The sequence below is a fragment of the Scomber japonicus genome, chromosome 7 (assembly GCF_027409825.1).
Source record: "Scomber japonicus isolate fScoJap1 chromosome 7, fScoJap1.pri, whole genome shotgun sequence".
NCBI classification, from domain to species: Eukaryota; Metazoa; Chordata; class Actinopteri; order Scombriformes; family Scombridae; genus Scomber; species Scomber japonicus.
Genome location: NC_070584.1, coordinates 3,840,740 through 3,860,739, shown reverse-complemented (window position 1 = coordinate 3,860,739; position 20,000 = coordinate 3,840,740).

Genomic DNA, 20,000 nt, shown 5'->3' with positions numbered 1-20,000 from the left:
CACACTATATTATGTGCTAATACAGGGTATGTGTGAAGCGTCAAATGCTGTAGTGTCGTGCATAGAGTTAGTGCATGTTGCTACTGCCTTGTGCTCTGTGTGCTACTGTTACACTTGATACTGACCAGTAAGATGTACTTAATACTGCCACAGTAAAAGTTACTTAGTGTTATATGATCAGGGTGACTTTTGAACACTGGAAATAAATCATGTACTCGTCCCGGCAGTAGCCCCGTGGCACTCAAAATTTCCCTGGAATTTTCTAGTGTTTACTTTACAATTCTCTTTTGCCATATTTCGGCGCGTAACTCCTCCCACAGTTTTGAGAAAACCCCAACAATATATACATCAAAACGTGCGGCTCGATCGGGGGAGGGGTGCTATGACTTTTGGTGTTGAAATTCCTATTTTTCCCAAAGTTATTCCCAAAACAAAACAGGCATAATTCTCCATTGGATGAATGGGAATTTCTTTTTGAACACAAATGTTCATCTTTTTTCAGAGTCACCTAGCTCTCTTATACTTGCACATAGAAATGTGATTCAAACTTTAAAACGAAGGACAACTTGTTCTCTCTTCACAACACTAAACGGTTTTTCCATAACATGTAAACTTTTCAAACTATGAGCATTCAAACGAGGAGTGGAAATCACTTTTTCTTCAAAGTTAGAGTGGAAGCATTAGTTATTGACACTCTTACTGCTCAAATGCAGGCCAGGCAGGTATGTGTGTGTGTGTGTGTGTGTGTGTGTTTGTATACACTATGTTGTGTGCTAATACAGGGTATGTGTGAAGCGTCAAGTGCTGTAGTGTAGTGCTTAGAGTTAGTGCATGTTGCTACTGCCTTGTGCTCTGTGTGCTACTCTCTGCTGTACTCGTCCCGGCAGTAGCCCCGTGGCACTCAAAATTTCCCTGGAATTTTCTAGTGTTTACTTTACAATTCTCTTTTGCCATATTTCGGCGCGTAACTCCTCCCACAGCTTTGAGAAAACCCTGACAATATATACATCAAAACGTGCGGCTCGATCGGGGGAGGGGTGCTATGACTTTTGGTGTTGAAATTCCAATTTTTCCCAAAGTTATTCCCGAAACAATATCGGCATAATTCTCCATTGGGAATGAATGGGAATTTCTTTTTGAACACAAAATTTCATCTTTTTTCGAAGTCAACTAGCTCTCTCATACCTGCACATAGAAATGTGATTCAAACTTTAAAACGAAGGACAACTTGTTCTCTCTTCACAACACTAAACTGTTTTTCCATAACATGTAAACTTTTCAAACTATGAGCAGTCAAACGAGGAGTGGAAATCACTTTTTCTTCAAAGTTAGAGTGGAAGCATTAGTTATTGACACTCTTACTGCTCAAATGCAGGCCAGGCAGGTATGGTGTGTGTGTGTGTGTGTGTGTGTGTGTGTGTCTTTGTGTGTCTTTGTGTGTGAGTGTTTGTACACACTATATTATGTGCTAATACAGGGTATGTGTAAAGCGTCAAATGCTGTAGTGTCGTGCATAGAGTTAGTGCATGTTGCTACTGCCTTGTGCTCTGTGTGCTACTGTTACACATGATACTGACCAGTAAGATGTACTTAATACTGCCACAGTAAAAGTTACTTACTGTTATATGATCAGGGTGACTTTTGAACACTGGAAATAAATTGTGTACTCGTCCCGGCAGTAGCCCCGTGGCACTCAAAATTTCCCTGGAATTTTCTAGTGTTTACTTTACAATTCTCTTTTGCCATATTTCGGCGCGTAACTCGTCCCGCAGCTTTGAGAAAACCCCGACAATATATACATCAAAACGTGCGGCTCGATCGGGAAAGAGGTGCTATGACTTTTGGTGTTGAAATTCCTATTTTTCCCAAAGTTATTCCTAAAACAAAATAGGCATGATTCTCCATTGGAAATGAATGGGAATTTCTTTTTGAACACAAAATTTCTACTTTTTTTGGAGTCACCTAGCTCTCTCATACCTGCACATAGAAATGTGATTCAAACTTTAAAAGGAAGGAAGACTTGTGCTCTCTTCACTATACCAAACTGTTTTTACATAGCATGTAAACTTTTCAAACTATGAGCAGTCAAACGAGGAGTGGAAATCACTTCTTCTTCAAAGTTAGAGTGGAAGTGTCAGTTATTGACACTCTTACTGCTCAAATGCAGGCCAGGCAGGTATGGTGGGTGTGTGTGTGTGTGTGTGTGTGTGTGTGTGTGTGTGTGTGTGTGTGTGTGTGTGTGTGTGTGTGTGTGTGTGTGTGTGTGTGTCTTTGTACACACTATGTTGTGTGCTAATACAGGGTATGTGTGAAGCGTCAAGTGCTGTAGTGTCGTGCATAGAGTTAGTGCATGTTCCTACTCTCTGCTGTACTCGTCCTGGCAGTAGCCCCGTGGCACTCAAAATTTCCCTGGAATTTTCTAGTGTTTACTTTACAATTCTCTTTTGCCATATTTCGGCGCGTAACTCCTCCCACAGCTTTGAGAAAACCCTGACAATATATACATCAAAACGTGCGGCTCGATCGGGGGAGGGGTGCTATGACTTTTGGTGTTGAAATTCCAATTTTTCCCAAAGTTATTCCCGAAACAATATCGGCATAATTCTCCATTGGGAATGAATGGGAATTTCTTTTTGAACACAAAATTTCATCTTTTTTCAGAATCACCTAGCTCTCTTATACTTGCACATAGAAATGTGATTCAAACTTTAAAACGAAGGACAACTTGTTCTCTCTTCACAACACTAAACTGTTTTTCCATAACATGTAAACTTTTCAAACTATGAGCATTCAAACGAGGAGTGGAAATCACTTTTTCTTCAAAGTTGGAGTGGAAGCGGCAGTTATTGACAGTCTTACTGCTCAAATGCAGGCCAGGCAGGTGTGTGTGTGTGTGTGCTGTAGTGTCGTGCATAGAGTCAGCATGTTGCTACTGCCTTGTGCTCTGTGTGCTACTCTCTGCTTACATCTACTGTTACACTTGATACTGAACAGTAAGATGTACTTAATACTGCCACAGTAAAAGTTACTTAGTGTTATATGATCAGGGTGACTTTTGAACACTGGAAATAAATCATGTACTCGTCCCGGCAGTAGCCCCGTGGCACTCAAAATTTCCCTGGAATTTTCTAGTGTTTACTTTACAATTCTCTTTTGCCAAATTTCGGCGCGTAACTCCTCCCACAGTTTTGAGAAAACCCCGACAATATATACATCAAAACGTGCGGCTCGATCGGGGGAGGGGTGCTATGACTTTTGGTGTTGAAATTCCAATTTTTCCCAAAGTTATTCCCGAAACAAAACAGGCATAATTCTCCATTGGGAATGAATGGGAATTTCTTTTTAAACACAAAATTTCAACTTTTTTCAGAGTCACCTAGCTCTCTCATACTTGCACATAGAAATGTGATTCAAACTTTAAAACGAAGGAAAACTTGTGCTCTCTTCACAACACTAAACTGTTTTAACATAACATGTAAACTTTTCAAACTATGAGCAGTCAAACAAGGAGTGGAAATCACTTTTTCTTCAAAGTTAGAGTGGAAACATCAGTTATTGACACTCTTACTGCTCAAATGCAGGCCAGGCAGGTGTGTGTGTGTGTGTGTGTGTGTGTGCGTGTGTGTGTGTGTTTGTGTTGTGTTAATACACACTGTATTGTGCTATCACAGAGTATATGTGAAGTGTAAAGTGATGTAGTGTAGTGCTTAGAGTTAGTGCATGTTGCTACTCTCTGCTTACATCTACTGTTACACTTGATACTGACTAGTAAGATGTACTTAATACTGCCACAGTAAAAGTTACTTAGTGTTATATGATCAGGGTGACTTTTGAACACTGGAAATAAATCGTGTACTCGTCCCGGCAGTAGCCCCGTGGCACTCAAAATTTCCCTGGAATTTTCTAGTATTATTATTATTATTCTTCCGCCGTTTTTCGGCGCATAACTCCTCCCACAGCTTTGAGAAAACCCCGACAATATATATATCAAAACGTGCGGCTCGATCGGGGGAAGGGTGCTATGACTTTTGGTGTTGAAATTCCAAAGTTTCCCAAAGTTATTCCCAAAAAACCGGGAGATTTCTCCATTGGAAATGAATGGGAATTTTTTGAAAAACCCCAAAAATTTCACCTTTTTTCACCTTTTTTCAGAGTCACCTCGCTCTCTCATACGTTCACGTAGAAACGTGATTCAAACTTTAAAACGGAGGAAAATTTGTGCTCTCTGGAAAAATACCAAACTATTTTTACATAACATGTAAACTTTTCAAACTATGAGCAGTCAAACGAGGAGTGGAAATCACTTTTTCGTCAAAGTTAGAGTGGAAGCGGCAGTTAGCTAGAGTGTGAGAAGCAGTAATGCATAACCTTAATTTTTATTTTTAACTCGAGCTCACGGCCAAACCGTAAAAAGGAGACAAATAATTTTTTGTCAAAATATAGACATAGGTGTTGGGATTCATAAAATGTGAAGTTGACAGGCGGGGTCTGCACAAAATTTAAACGGGGGGGCCGAGACCGGCGGCAATCCCTGTCTCGCTCCCCATTAAACCTAATGTAATCGTCTTCTCTTTTCAAATGAATCTCACTCTGTGTTCACACTGAGCTTACTCGCTCATTTTAAGGAATATGTGAATAAAATAAACACTGTCAGAATCTGCCGGCTTCTGTGTCTCTCACGGTGTTTTCGGTTTTTGGACAGGAGTTACGGTTTTCTCACAGTTTGCAATTGTTCGGAACCTTGTCAGAAGCCAAATCCTTTAGAATTTTGAGACATTTTTCAAGGCAGATCCTGAAATCGCCGTAGCAACCGCAGGGCCTTAGCTGACCTTAGCAACCTGTCGCTGGGCAGAATCTGATCTACCTTTTTGTGATTGGCTGAACTGACCTACCTTTTTGTGATTGGCCCAGCGACAGGTTGCTAAGGTCAGCTAAGGCCCTGCGGTTGCTGTCTGTCTGTTTTACCAGTTAACTGAGGTAGCGGCCGAGCTAGTATTGATAGTCTCTCTCTATATATACATATGAATTATACTGACAGTCTTACTGCTCAAATGTAGGCTGGTGTGTGTGTGTGTGTGTATGTGTGTGTGTGTGCGTGCGTGCGTGCGTGCGTGCGTGCGTGCGTGTGTGTGTGTGTGAGTACATATTGTGTTGTAGTGCTTAGAGTTAGTGCATGTTGCTACTGCCTTGTGCTCTGTGTGCTACTCTCTGCTTACATCTACTGTTACACTTGATACTGACCAGTAAGATGTACTTAATACTGCCACAGTAAAAGTTACTTAGTGTTATATGATCAGGGTGACTTTTGAACACTGGAAATAAATTGTGTACTCGTCCCGGCAGTAGCCCCGTGGCACTCAAAATTTCCCTGGAATTTTCTAGTGTTTACTTTACAATTCTCTTTTGCCATATTTCGGCGCGTAACTCCTCCCGCAGCTTTGAGAAAACCCCGACAATATATACATCAAAACGTGCGGCTCGATCGGGAAAGAGGTGCTATGACTTTTGGTGTTGAAATTCCTATTTTTCCCAAAGTTATTCCTAAAACAAAATAGGCATGATTCTCCATTGGAAATGAATGGGAATTTCTTTTTAAACACAAAATTTCAACTTTTTTTGGAGTCACCTAGCTCTCTCATACCTGCACATAGAAATGTGATTCAAACTTTAAAAGGAAGGAAGACTTGTGCTCTCTTCACAACACTAAACTGTTTTTACATAGCATGTAAACTTTTCAAACTATGAGCAGTCAAACGAGGAGTGGAAATCACTTTTTCTTCAAAGTTAGAGTGGAAGTGTCAGTTATTGACACTCTTACTGCTCAAATGCAGGCCAGGCAGGTATGGTGTGTGTGTGTGTGTGTGCTGTAGTGTTGTGCATAGAGTTAGTGCATGTTCCTACTGCCTTGTGCTCTGTGTTCTACTCTTTGCTGTACTCGTCCCGGCAGTAGCCCCGTGGCACTCAAAATTTCCCTGGAATTTTCTAGTGTTTACTTTACAATTCTCTTTTGCCATATTTCGGCGCGTAACTCCTCCCACAGCTTTGAGAAAACCCCAACAATATATACATCAAAACGTGCGGCTCGATCGGGGGAGGGGTGCTATGACTTTTGGTGTTGAAATTCCTATTTTTCCCAAAGTTATTCCTAAAACAAAATAGGCATGATTCTCCATTGGAAATGAATGGGAATTTTTTTTTAAACACAAAATTTCAACTTTTTTTGGAGTCACCTAGCTCTCTCATACCTGCACATAGAAATGTGATAAAAACTTTAAAAGGAAGGATGACTTGTGCTCTCTTCACAACACTAAACTGTTTTTACATAGCATGTAAACTTTTCAAACTATGAGCAGTCAAACGAGGAGTGGAAATCACTTTTTCTTCAAAGTTAGAGTGGAAGCGGCAGTTAGCTAGAGTGTGAGAAGCAGTAAATTATAACCTTAATTTTCATTTTTAACTCTAGCTCACGGCCAAACCGTAAAAAGGAGACAAATAATTTTTTGTCAAAATGTAGACATAGGTGTTGGGATTCATAAAATGTGACTTTGACAGGCGGGGTCTGCACAAAATTTAAACGGGGGGGCCGAGACCGGCGGCAATATCTGTCTCGCTGCCCTTTAAACCTAATGTAATCGTCTTCTTTTTTCAAAAGAATCTCACTCTGTCTTCGCACTGAGCTTAATCGCTCATTTTAAAGAATATGTGAATAAAATAAACACTGTCTGAATCTGCCGGCTTCTGTGTCTCTCACGGTGTTTTCGGTTTTTGGACAGGAGTTACGGTTTTCTCACAGTTTGCAATTGTTCGGGACCTTGTCAGAAGCCAAATCCTTTAGAATTTTGAGACATTTTTCAAGGCAGATCCTGAAATCGCCGTAGTAACCGCAGGGCCTTAGCTGACCTTGGCAACCTGTTGCTGGGCAGAATCTGATCTACCTTTTTGTGATTGGCTGAACTAATCTACCTTTTTGTGATTGGCTAATTCTACCTGTCTGTCTGTTTTGCCAGTTAACTGAGCTAGTATTGATACTCTCTCTCTATATATATACATATGAATTATATTGACACACCTACTGCTCAAATGCTGGCTTGTGTGTGTGTGTGTGTGTGTGTGTGTTTGTGTGTGTGTGTGTGAGTACACACTGTGTTGTAGTGATTAGAGTTAGTGCATGTTGCTACTGCCTTGTGCTCTGTGTGCTACTCTCTGCTTACATCTACTGTTACACTTGATACTGACCAGTAAGATGTACTTAATACTGCCACAGTAAAAGTTACTTAGTGTTATATGATCAGGGTGACTTTTGAAGACTGGAAATAAATCGTGTACTCGTCCCGGCAGTAGCCCCGTGGCACTCAAAATTTCCCTGGAATTTTCTAGTGTTTACTTTACAATTCTCTTTTGCCATATTTCGGCGCGTAACTCCTCCCGCAGCTTTGAGAAAACCCCGACAATATATACATCAAAACGTGCGGCTCGATCGGGGGATGGGTGCTATGACTTTTGGTGTTGAAATTCCAATTTTTCCCAAAGTTATTCCCAAAACAAAATAGGCATGATTCTCCATTGGAAATGAATGGGAATTTCTTTTTGAACACAAAATTTCATCTTTTTTCAGAATCACCTAGCTCTCTCATACCTGCGCATAGAAATGTGATTCAAACTTTAAAACGAAGGAAGACTTGTGCTCTCTTCACAACAAACTAAACTGTTTTAACATAACATGTAAACTTTTCAAACTATGAGCAGTTAAACGAGGAGTGGAAATCACTTTTTCTTCAAAGTTAGAGTGGAAGCATGAGTTATTGACACTCTTACTGCTCAAATGTAGACCAGGCAGGTGTGTGTGTGTGTCTTTGTGTGTGTGTCTTTGTGTGTGAGTGTTTGTACACACTATGTTGTGTGCTAATACAGGGTATGTGTGAAGCGTCAAGTGCTGTAGTGTCGTGCATAGAGTTAGTGCATGTTCCTACTCTCTGCTGTACTTGTCCCGGCAGTAGCCCCGTGGCACTCAAAATTTCCCTGGAATTTTCTAGTTAGTGCCACGGGGTTCTAGCTCCGAGGCATTCCACTCCAGAAGCTGGAGAGGAATGCCTCGGGGCGAAGCCAAATCCTTTAGAATTTTGAGACATTTTTCAAGGCAGATCCTGAAATCGCCATAGCAACCGCAGGGCCTTAGCTGACCTTAGCAACCTGTCGCTGGGCAGAATCTGATCTACCTTTTTGTGATTGGCTGAACTGATCTACCTTTTTGTGATTGGCTAATTCTTCCTGCCTGTCAGTTAACTGAGCTCATTCATTTGAATGGATTAATTCATGTTTACTGAGGACAAAATAAATAGTTTTATTGTTTTGTATTGTAGTTATATGATTTGGGGTTTTTAAAAAGATTCAACATTTATCAATAGGAGATGAACAAAATGTACATAATATAATTTCATACGTCCAAGAAATTTAAAATAAAATGTGTAATGAAATCTACTCTCTAAATGATTTCAATATTTACTTAATAATTTCATAACAGTGATGTTCCTGTCTTTGGAAAAAATGAAGTAGACTTTAATTAATTGGTGTAAATAAATACTATTTATGCTTAAATATGATCATAATCATTACTTAATATTTTCAGGGATGTTAAGTTGAGAATAAAGTATATAAGTTTGCCGGTAATATGTCTGATTTTATTTATGTGTCATTATTATCATGGAGTAGCTCTGTTCATGGGGGGGAGGAAGAGGCAGAGGTCAGAGGTCAACCAGTTCAATGAGCCTGAAACCAGGATAGCTACAGGTGAGCAGACACTGCAGGCTCACACACTTACAGCTGAGTAAGTATGTTGCTTTGCTTGTTTGTATTATTTCATAAATTCCCTCCATAAATACTCCTATCCTGTGAAATAAGGCCAGATTACATCAGTACAGCATTACCTCTGAACTGATGAGAGACCCAAGCATGATGTTCAACCTGTCTTCATCACCTGGAGACCTACAGCATCACCTCACCCTGTCTTCATCACCTGGAGACCTACAGCATCACCTCACCCTGTCTTCATCACCTGGAGACCTACAGCATCACCTCACCCTGTCTTCATCACCTGGAGACCTACAGCACCACCTCACTGTGTCTTCATCACCTGGAGACCTACAGCATCACCTCACCCTGTCTTCATCACCTGGAGACCTACAGCATCACCTCACCCTGTCTTCATCACCTGGAGACCTACAGCATCACCTCACCCTGTCTTCATCACCTGGAGACCTACAGCATCACCTCACCCTGTCTTCATCACCTGGAGACCTACAGCACCACCTCACTGTGTCTTCATCACCTGGAGACCTACAGCATCACCTCACCCTGTCTTCATCACCTGGAGACCTACAGCATCACCTCACCCTGTCTTCATCACCTGGAGACCTACAGCACCACCTCACTGTGTCTTCATCACCTGGAGACCTACAGCATCACCTCACCCTGTCTTCATCACCTGGAGACCTACAGCATCACCTCACCCTGTCTTCATCACCTGGAGACCTACAGCATCACCTCACCCTGTCTTCATCACTTGGAGACCTACAGCATCACCTCAGCCTGTCTTCATCACCTGGAGACCTACAGCATCACCTCAGCCTGTCTTCATCACCTGGAGACATACATCATCACCTCACCCTGTCTTCATCACCTGGAGACCTACAGCATCACCTCACCCTGTCTTCATCACCTGGAGACCTACAGCATCACCTCACCCTGTCTTCATCACCTGGAGACCTACAGCATCACCTCACCCTGTCTTCATCACCTGGAGACATACATCATCACCTCACCCTGTCCAGGGTCAGCCAGCCTGGTGTTTCTGCCAGAGATGCAGATTCCCTCCAACATGAAGCACTTAGAGACAGAAGAGTAGTGATACCAAGCTGCTGTGTGTGGAGATCTGTCACTCACACTGTATTAAAATAAATATGGAAAATAACACATGGGTGTTTGTAATAGAGTAAAATGACTATCTATGTATTATTATCAGTATAAAACAGAACAATCACAATATCAGTAGAAATAATAAACATGTACACAAACATATTTATAAATGACATAGTTAGTTAGTCTTATATAGTTAGATACTCAGTTGTTAGTTGAAGCTTGTTACTCTAAGTGTGTGACACAGAGGAGAGGAGGCATGACTGAAGGGAAATACATTTATTGAGGGGAATAGAACTGAGAGCTGGGGCAGGGGAACTGCTGTGAGGGTTAGGGTCCAGGTCTGAGGAGCAGGGTCCAGGTCTGAGGAGCAGGGTCTGGGATGCCTTTAAAGAGAATAAATACAGAGCCATTATTAGTCTCATGTCATTGTTACTGGATAACTGAGAAGACTGATGTGATGCTACAGTAATGTGTAATAATAATAATAATAATAATAATAAAATAATAAGTATTATTATTATTATTATATTATTAATTATTATTATTACTAATAATAATAATAATAATAATTATTATTATTATAAATAATAATAATAATAATAATAATAATATAATTATTATTATTAATAATAATAATAATAATTAATCACAACAATAAATAATAATAATAATAATAATAATATAATTATTATTATTATATTATACATAATAATAATAATAATAATAATAATAATAATAGAAAAAATGTGCAGATTTTATTTTAGTTTAGGAAATGAGCAGACCTTGATCTGAATGAAACAAACATCATATTATAGATACTGATAACATGCTGCTGTAAATCAAATCTGGGATGAATAAAGTCAATGTGTTTATCTGTGTATTAATCTGTTTATGTAATAAAACACAACGGAGTAAAAACTAGCAGTAGTTAACAACTGTAAATAATCATATTGTGATAGCAAACCTGTGTTTCTATGTCTTCATGTCAGTAAACAAACATATAACATATAGTACTGACTAACTAGACAGTGAGCTGAATGTCAGCAGGTAACGTTATAACACTTTATGTGAAGCAGCGCTGATGTTACTCACCTGTCCGGCAGAGCAGGCAGAGCAGCGTCTGCTGCCTTCACTCCCCGCTCCTACGCTGGGTATCCTCTGTCCCTTAGCCGGCTCTCCTCTGTCCTTCCCGGGTCTCCTCTGTCCCTGTGCCGGGTCTCCTCTGTCCCTCCGCTGTAATAAAATCACGCTGATGTGTCAGCTGATGTGTGTGTGTATGTGTGCGTGTGTGTGTGTGTGCGTGCGTGCGTGCGCGCAGCATTGCTGTTTTGGAACTTGAATTTGAAGGATGCTTATCAACTGTAGCCTAGCAACCGTGGCACTCAAAATTTCCCTGGAATTTTCTAGTGTTTACTTTACAATTCTCTTTTGCCATATTTCGGCGCGTAACTCCTCCCACAGCTTTGAGAAAACCCCAACAATATATACATCAAAACGTGCGGCTCGATCGGGGGAGGGGTGCTATGACTTTTGGTGTTGAAATTCCTATTTTTCCCAAAGTTATTCCTAAAACAAAATAGGCATGATTCTCCATTGGAAATGAATGGGAATTTTTTTTTAAACACAAAATTTCAACTTTTTTTGGAGTCACCTAGCTCTCTCATACCTGCACATAGAAATGTGATAAAAACTTTAAAAGGAAGGATGACTTGTGCTCTCTTCACAACACTAAACTGTTTTTACATAGCATGTAAACTTTTCAAACTATGAGCAGTCAAACGAGGAGTGGAAATCACTTTTTCTTCAAAGTTAGAGTGGAAGCGGCAGTTAGCTAGAGTGTGAGAAGCAGTAATGCATAACCTTAATTTTCATTTTTAACTCGAGCTCACGGCCAAACCGTAAAAAGGAGACAAATAATTTTTTGTCAAAATGTAGACATAGGTGTTGGGATTCATAAAATGTGACTTTGACAGGCGGGATCTGCACAAAATTTAAACGGGGGGGCCGAGACCGGCGGCAATACCTGTCTCGCTCCCCATTAAACCTAATGTAATCGTCTTCTTATTTCAAAAGAATCTCACTCTGTGTTCGCACTGAGCTTACTCGCTCATTTTAAGGAATATGTGAATAAAATAAACACTGTCAGAATCTTCCGGCTTCTGTGTCTCTCACGGTGTTTTCGGTTTTTGGACAGGAGTTACGGTTTTCTCACAGTTTGCAATTGTTCGGGACCTTGTCAGAAGCCAAATCCTTTAGAATTTTGAGACATTTTTCAAGGCAGATCCTGAAATCGCCGTAGCAACCGCAGGGCCTTAGCTGACCTTGGCAACCTGTTGCTGGGCAGAATCTGACCTACTTTTTTGTGATTGGCTAAACTGATCTACCTTTTTGTGATTGGCTAATTCTACCTGTCTGTCTGTTTTGCCAGTTAACTGGGGTAGCAGCCGAGCTAGTATTGATACTCTCTCTCTATATATACATATGAATTATACTGACAGTCTTACTGCTCAAATGCAGGCTGGTGTGTGTGTGTGTGTGTGTGTGTGTGTGTGTGTGTGTGTGTGTGTGTGTGTGTGTGTACACACTGTGTTGTAGTGCTTAGAGTTAGTGCATGTTGCTACTGCCTTGTGCTCTGTGTGCTACTCTCTGCTTACATCTACTGTTACACTTGATACTGACTAGTAAGATGTACTTAATACTGCCACAGTAAAAGTTACTTAGTGTTATATGATTACTTTACAATTCTCTTTTGCCATATTTCGGCGCGTAACTCCTCCCGCAGCTTTGAGAAAACCCCGACAATATATACATCAAAACGTGCGGCTCGATCGGGGGATGGGTGCTATGACTTTTGGTGTTGAAATTCCAATTTTTCCCAAAGTTATTCCCAAAACAAAATAGGCATGATTCTCCATTGGAAATGAATGGGAATTTCTTTTTGAACACAAAATTTCATCTTTTTTCAGAATCACCTAGCTCTCTCATACCTGCACATAGAAATGTGATTCAAACTTTAAAACGGAGGAAAACTTGTGCTCTCTCCAAAACACTAAACTGTTTTTACATAACATGTAAACTTTTCAAACTATGAGCAGTCAAACGAGGAGTGGAAATCACTTTTTTTTCAAAGTTAGAGTGGAAGCGTCAGTTATTGACAGTCTTACTGCTCAAATGCAGGCCAGGCAGGTGTGTGTGTGTCTTTGTGTGTGTCTTTGTGTGTGAGTGTTTGTACACACTATGTTGTGTGCTAATACAGGGTATGTGTGAAGCGTCAAGTGCTGTAGTGTAGTGCTTAGAGTTAGTGCATGTTGCTACTGCCTTGTGCTCTGTGTGCTACTCTCTGCTGTACTCGTCCCGGCAGTAGCCCCGTGGCACTCAAAATTTCCCTGTAATTTTCTAGTTAGTGCCACGGGGTTCTAGCTCCGAGGCCTTCCACTCCAGAAGCTGGAGAGGAAGGCCTCGGGGCGAAGCCCCGAGGCAACTATTAATCTTCTCCATACTTATTCTTACATCTTCTTCCGCCGTTTTTCGGCGCGTAACTCCTCCCGCAGCTTTGAGAAAACCCCGACAATATATACATCAAAACGTGCGGCTCGATCGGGGGATGGGTGCTATGACTTTTGGTGTTGAAATTCCAAAGTTTCCCAAAGTTATTCCCAAAAAACCGGGAGATTTCTCCATTGAAAATGAATGGGAATTTTTTGAAAAACCCAAAAAATTTCACCTTTTTTCACCTTTTTTCAGAGTCACGTAGCTCGCTCATACGTGCACGTAGAAACGTGATTAAAACTTCAAAACGGAGGAAAACTTGTCCTCTCTGGAGAAATACAAACTGTTTTAACATAACATGTAAACTTTTCAAACTATGAGCAGTCAAACGAGGAGTGGAAATCACTTTTTCGTCAAAGTTAGAGTGGAAGCGGCAGTTAGCTAGAGTGTGAGAAGCAGTAATGCATAACCTTCATTTTTATTTTTAACTCGAGCTCACGGCCAAACCGTAAAAAGAAGACAAATAATTTTTTGTCAAAATATAGACATAGGTGTTGGGATTCATAAAATGTGACTTTGACAGGCGGGGTCTGCACACAATTTAAACGGGGGGTCCGAGACCGGCGGCAATATCTGTCTCGCTGCCCATTAAACCTAATGTAATCGTCATCTTTTTTCAAAAGAATCTCACTCTGTGTTCACACTGAGCTTACTCGCTCATTTTAAGGAATATCTGAATAAAATAAACACTGTCAGAATCTGCCGGCTTCTGTGTCTCTCACGGTGTTTTCGGTTTTTGGACAGGAGTTACGGTTTTCTCACAGTTTACAATTGTTCGGAACCTTGTCAGAAGCCAAATTCTTAGAATTTTGAGACATTTTTCAAGGCAGATCCTGAAATCGCCGTAGCAACCGCAGGGCCTTAGCTGACAATGGCAACCTGTTGCTGGGCAGAAACTGACCTACTTTTTTGTGATTGGCTGAACTGACCTACCTTTTTGTGATTGGCTAATTCTACCTGTCTGTCTGTTTTACCAGTTAACTGAGGTAGCAGCCGAGCTAGTATTGATACTCTCTCTATATATACATATGAATTATACTGACAGTCTTACTGCTCAAATGCAGGCTGGTGTGTGTGTGTGTGTGCGTGCCTGCGTGTGTGTGTGTGAGTACATACTGTGTTGTAGTGCTTAGTGCGTGCATGTTGCTACTGCCTTGTGCTCTGTGTGCTACTCTCTGCTTACATCTACTGTTACACTTGATACTGACCAGTAAGATGTTCTTAATACTGCCACAGTAAAAGTTACTTAGTGTTATATGATCAGGGTGACTTTTGAACACTGGAAATAAATTGTGTACTCGTCCCGGCAGTAGCCCCGTGGCACTCAAAATTTCCCTGGAATTTTCTAGTGTTTACTTTACAATTCTCTTTTGCCAAATTAAGGCGCGTAACTCCTCCCACAGTTTTGAGAAAACCCCGACAATATATATATCAAAACGTGCGGCTCGATCGGGGGAGGGGTGCTATGACTTTTGGTGTTGAAATTCCAATTTTTCACAAAGTTATTCCCAAAACAAAACAGGCATGATCCTCCATTGGAAATGAATGGGAATTTCTTTTTAAACACAAAATTTCATCTTTTTTCAGAATCACCTAGCTCTCTTATACTTGCACATAGAAATGTGATTCAAACTTTAAAACATAGGAAAACTTGTGCTCTCTCCAAAACACTAAACTGTTTTTACATAACATGTAAACTTTTCAAAGTATGAGCAGTCAAACAAGGAGTGGAAATCACTTTTTTTTCAAAGTTAGAGTGGAAGCGTCAGTTATTGACAGTCTTACTGCTCAAATGCAGGCCAGGCAGGAATGTGTGTGTCTTTGTGTGTGTCTTTGTGTGTGAGTGTTTGTACACACTATGTTGTGTGCTAATACAGGGTATGTGTGAAGCGTCAAATGCTGTAGTGTCGTGCATAGGGTTAGTGCATGTTGCTACTGCCTTGTGCTCTGTGTGCTACTCTCTGCTGTACTTGTCCCGGCAGTAGCCCCGTGGCACTCAAAATTTCCCTGGAATTTTCTAGTGTTTACTTTACAATTCTCTTTTCCCATATTTCGGCGCGTAACTCCTCCCGCAGCTTTGAGAAAACCCCGACAATATATACATCAAAACGTGCGGCTCGATCGGGGGATGGGTGCTATGACTTTTGGTGTTGAAATTCCTATTTTTCCCAAAGTTATTCCCAAAACAAAATAGGCATGATTCTCCATTGGAAATGAATGGGAATTTCTTTTTGAACACAAAATTTCATCTTTTTTCAGAATCACCTAGCTCTCTTATACTTGCACATAGAAATGTGATTCAAACTTTAAAACGAAGGACAACTTGTGCTCTCTTCACAACACTAAACTGTTTTAACATAACATGTAAACTTTTAAAAGTATGAGCAGTCAAACGAGGAGTGGAAGTCAATTTTTCTTGAAAGTTAGAGTGGAAGCATCAGTTATTGACACTCTTACTGCTCAAATGCAGGCCAGGCAGGTATGGTGTGTGTGTGTGTGTGTGTGTGTGTGCGCGTGTGTGTGTGTGTGTGTGTGCTGTAGTGTCGTGCATAGAGTCAGTGCATGTTCCTACTGCCTTGTGCTCTGTGTGCTACTCTCTGCTGTTCTCGTCCCGGCAGTAGCCCCGTGGCACTCAAAATTTCCCTGGAATTTTCTAGTGTTTACTTTACAATTCTCTTTTGCCAAATTTCGGCGCGTAACTCTTCCCACAGTTTTGAGAAAACCCCGACAATATATACATCAAAACGTGCGGCTCGATCGGGAAAGAGGTGCTATGACTTTTGGTGTTGAAATTCCAATTTTTCCCAAAGTTATTCCCAAAACAAAACAGGCATAATCCTCCATTAGAAATGAATGGGAATTTCTTTTTAAACACAAAATTTCATCTTTTTTCGAAGTCAACTAGCTCTCTCATACCTGCACATAGAAATGTGATTCAAACTTTAAAACGAAGGAAAACTTGTTCTCTCTTCACAACACTAAACTGTTTTAACATAACATGTAAACTTTTAAAAGTATGAGCAGTCAAACGAGGAGTGGAAATCACTTTTTCTTGAACGTTAGAGTGGAAGTGTCAGTTATTGACACTCTTACTGCTCAAATGCAGGCCAGGCAGGTATGTGTGTGTGTGTGTGTGTGTGTGTGTGTGTGTGTGAGTGTTTGTACACACTATACAAGTGCTGTAGTGTCGTGCATAGAGTTAGTGCATGTTGCTACTGCCTTGTGCTCTGTGTGCTAGTCTCTGCTGCACTCGTGTTTACTTTACAATTCTCTTTTGCCAAATTTCGGCGCGTAACTCCTCCCACAGTTTTGAGAAAACCCCGACAATATATACATCAAAACCTGCGGCTTGATCAGGGGAGGGGTGCTATGACTTTTGGTGTTGAAATTCCAATTTTTCCCAAAGTTATTCCCAAAACAAAATAGGCATGATTCTCCATTGGAAATGAATGGGAATTTCTTTTTGAACACAAAATTTCATCTTTTTTCAGAATCACCTAGCTCTCTCATACTTGCACATAGAAATGTGATTCAAACTTTAAAACGGAGGAAAACTTGTGCTCTCTCCAAAACACTAAACTGTTTTTACATAACATGTAAACTTTTCAAACTATGAGCAGTCAAACGAGGAGTGGAAATCACTTTTTTTTCAAAGTTAGAGTGGAAGCGTCAGTTATTGACAGTGTTACTGCTCAAATGCAGGCCAGGCAGGTATGTGTGTGTCTTTGTGTGTGTCTTTGTGTGTGAGTGTTTGTACACACTATGTTGTGTGCTAATACAGGGTATGTGTGAAGCGTCAAATGCTGTAGTGTCGGGCACAGAGTTAATGCATGTTCCTACTGCCTTGTGCTCTGTGTGCTACTCTCTGCTGTACTCATCCCGGCAGTAGCCCCGTGGCACTCAAAATTTCCCTGGAATTTTCTAGTTAGTGCCACGGGGTTCAAGCCCCGAGGCATTCCACTCCAGAAGCTGGAGAGGAATGCCTCGGGCGAAGCCCGAGGCAACTATTAATCTTCTCCATACTTATTATTATTTTACTTCTTCCGCCGTTTTTCGGCGCGTAACTCCTCCCACAGTTTTGAGAAAACCCCGACAATATATACATCAAAACGTGCGGCTCGATCGGGGGAGGGCAGGCTGGTGTGTGTGTGTGTGTGCGTGCCTGCGTGTGTGTGTGTGAGTACATACTGTGTTGTAGTGCTTAGTGCGTGCATGTTGCTACTGCCTTGTGCTCTGTGTGCTACTCTCTGCTTACATCTACTGTTACACTTGATACTGACCAGTAAGATGTTCTTAATACTGCCACAGTAAAAGTTACTTAGTGTTATATGATCAGGGTGACTTTTGAACACTGGAAATAAATTGTGTACTCGTCCCGGCAGTAGCCCCGTGGCACTCAAAATTTCCCTGGAATTTTCTAGTGTTTACTTTACAATTCTCTTTTGCCAAATTAAGGCGCGTAACTCCTCCCACAGTTTTGAGAAAACCCCGACAATATATATATCAAAACGTGCGGCTCGATCGGGGGAGGGGTGCTATGACTTTTGGTGTTGAAATTCCAATTTTTCACAAAGTTATTCCCAAAACAAAACAGGCATGATCCTCCATTGGAAATGAATGGGAATTTCTTTTTAAACACAAAATTTCATCTTTTTTCAGAATCACCTAGCTCTCTTATACTTGCACATAGAAATGTGATTCAAACTTTAAAACATAGGAAAACTTGTGCTCTCTCCAAAACACTAAACTGTTTTTACATAACATGTAAACTTTTCAAAGTATGAGCAGTCAAACAAGGAGTGGAAATCACTTTTTTTTCAAAGTTAGAGTGGAAGCGTCAGTTATTGACAGTCTTACTGCTCAAATGCAGGCCAGGCAGGAATGTGTGTGTCTTTGTGTGTGTCTTTGTGTGTGAGTGTTTGTACACACTATGTTGTGTGCTAATACAGGGTATGTGTGAAGCGTCAAATGCTGTAGTGTCGTGCATAGGGTTAGTGCATGTTGCTACTGCCTTGTGCTCTGTGTGCTACTCTCTGCTGTACTTGTCCCGGCAGTAGCCCCGTGGCACTCAAAATTTCCCTGGAATTTTCTAGTGTTTACTTTACAATTCTCTTTTCCCATATTTCGGCGCGTAACTCCTCCCGCAGCTTTGAGAAAACCCCGACAATATATACATCAAAACGTGCGGCTCGATCGGGGGATGGGTGCTATGACTTTTGGTGTTGAAATTCCTATTTTTCCCAAAGTTATTCCCAAAACAAAATAGGCATGATTCTCCATTGGAAATGAATGGGAATTTCTTTTTGAACACAAAATTTCATCTTTTTTCAGAATCACCTAGCTCTCTTATACTTGCACATAGAAATGTGATTCAAACTTTAAAACGAAGGACAACTTGTGCTCTCTTCACAACACTAAACTGTTTTAACATAACATGTAAACTTTTAAAAGTATGAGCAGTCAAACGAGGAGTGGAAGTCAATTTTTCTTGAAAGTTAGAGTGGAAGCATCAGTTATTGACACTCTTACTGCTCAAATGCAGGCCAGGCAGGTATGGTGTGTGTGTGTGTGTGTGTGTGTGTGCGCGTGTGTGTGTGTGTGTGTGTGCTGTAGTGTCGTGCATAGAGTCAGTGCATGTTCCTACTGCCTTGTGCTCTGTGTGCTACTCTCTGCTGTTCTCGTCCCGGCAGTAGCCCCGTGGCACTCAAAATTTCCCTGGAATTTTCTAGTGTTTACTTTACAATTCTCTTTTGCCAAATTTCGGCGCGTAACTCTTCCCACAGTTTTGAGAAAACCCCGACAATATATACATCAAAACGTGCGGCTCGATCGGGAAAGAGGTGCTATGACTTTTGGTGTTGAAATTCCAATTTTTCCCAAAGTTATTCCCAAAACAAAACAGGCATAATCCTCCATTAGAAATGAATGGGAATTTCTTTTTAAACACAAAATTTCATCTTTTTTCGAAGTCAACTAGCTCTCTCATACCTGCACATAGAAATGTGATTCAAACTTTAAAACGAAGGAAAACTTGTTCTCTCTTCACAACACTAAACTGTTTTAACATAACATGTAAACTTTTAAAAGTATGAGCAGTCAAACGAGGAGTGGAAATCACTTTTTCTTGAACGTTAGAGTGGAAGTGTCAGTTATTGACACTCTTACTGCTCAAATGCAGGCCAGGCAGGTATGTGTGTGTGTGTGTGTGTGTGTGTGTGTGTGTGTGAGTGTTTGTACACACTATACAAGTGCTGTAGTGTCGTGCATAGAGTTAGTGCATGTTGCTACTGCCTTGTGCTCTGTGTGCTAGTCTCTGCTGCACTCGTGTTTACTTTACAATTCTCTTTTGCCAAATTTCGGCGCGTAACTCCTCCCACAGTTTTGAGAAAACCCCGACAATATATACATCAAAACCTGCGGCTTGATCAGGGGAGGGGTGCTATGACTTTTGGTGTTGAAATTCCAATTTTTCCCAAAGTTATTCCCAAAACAAAATAGGCATGATTCTCCATTGGAAATGAATGGGAATTTCTTTT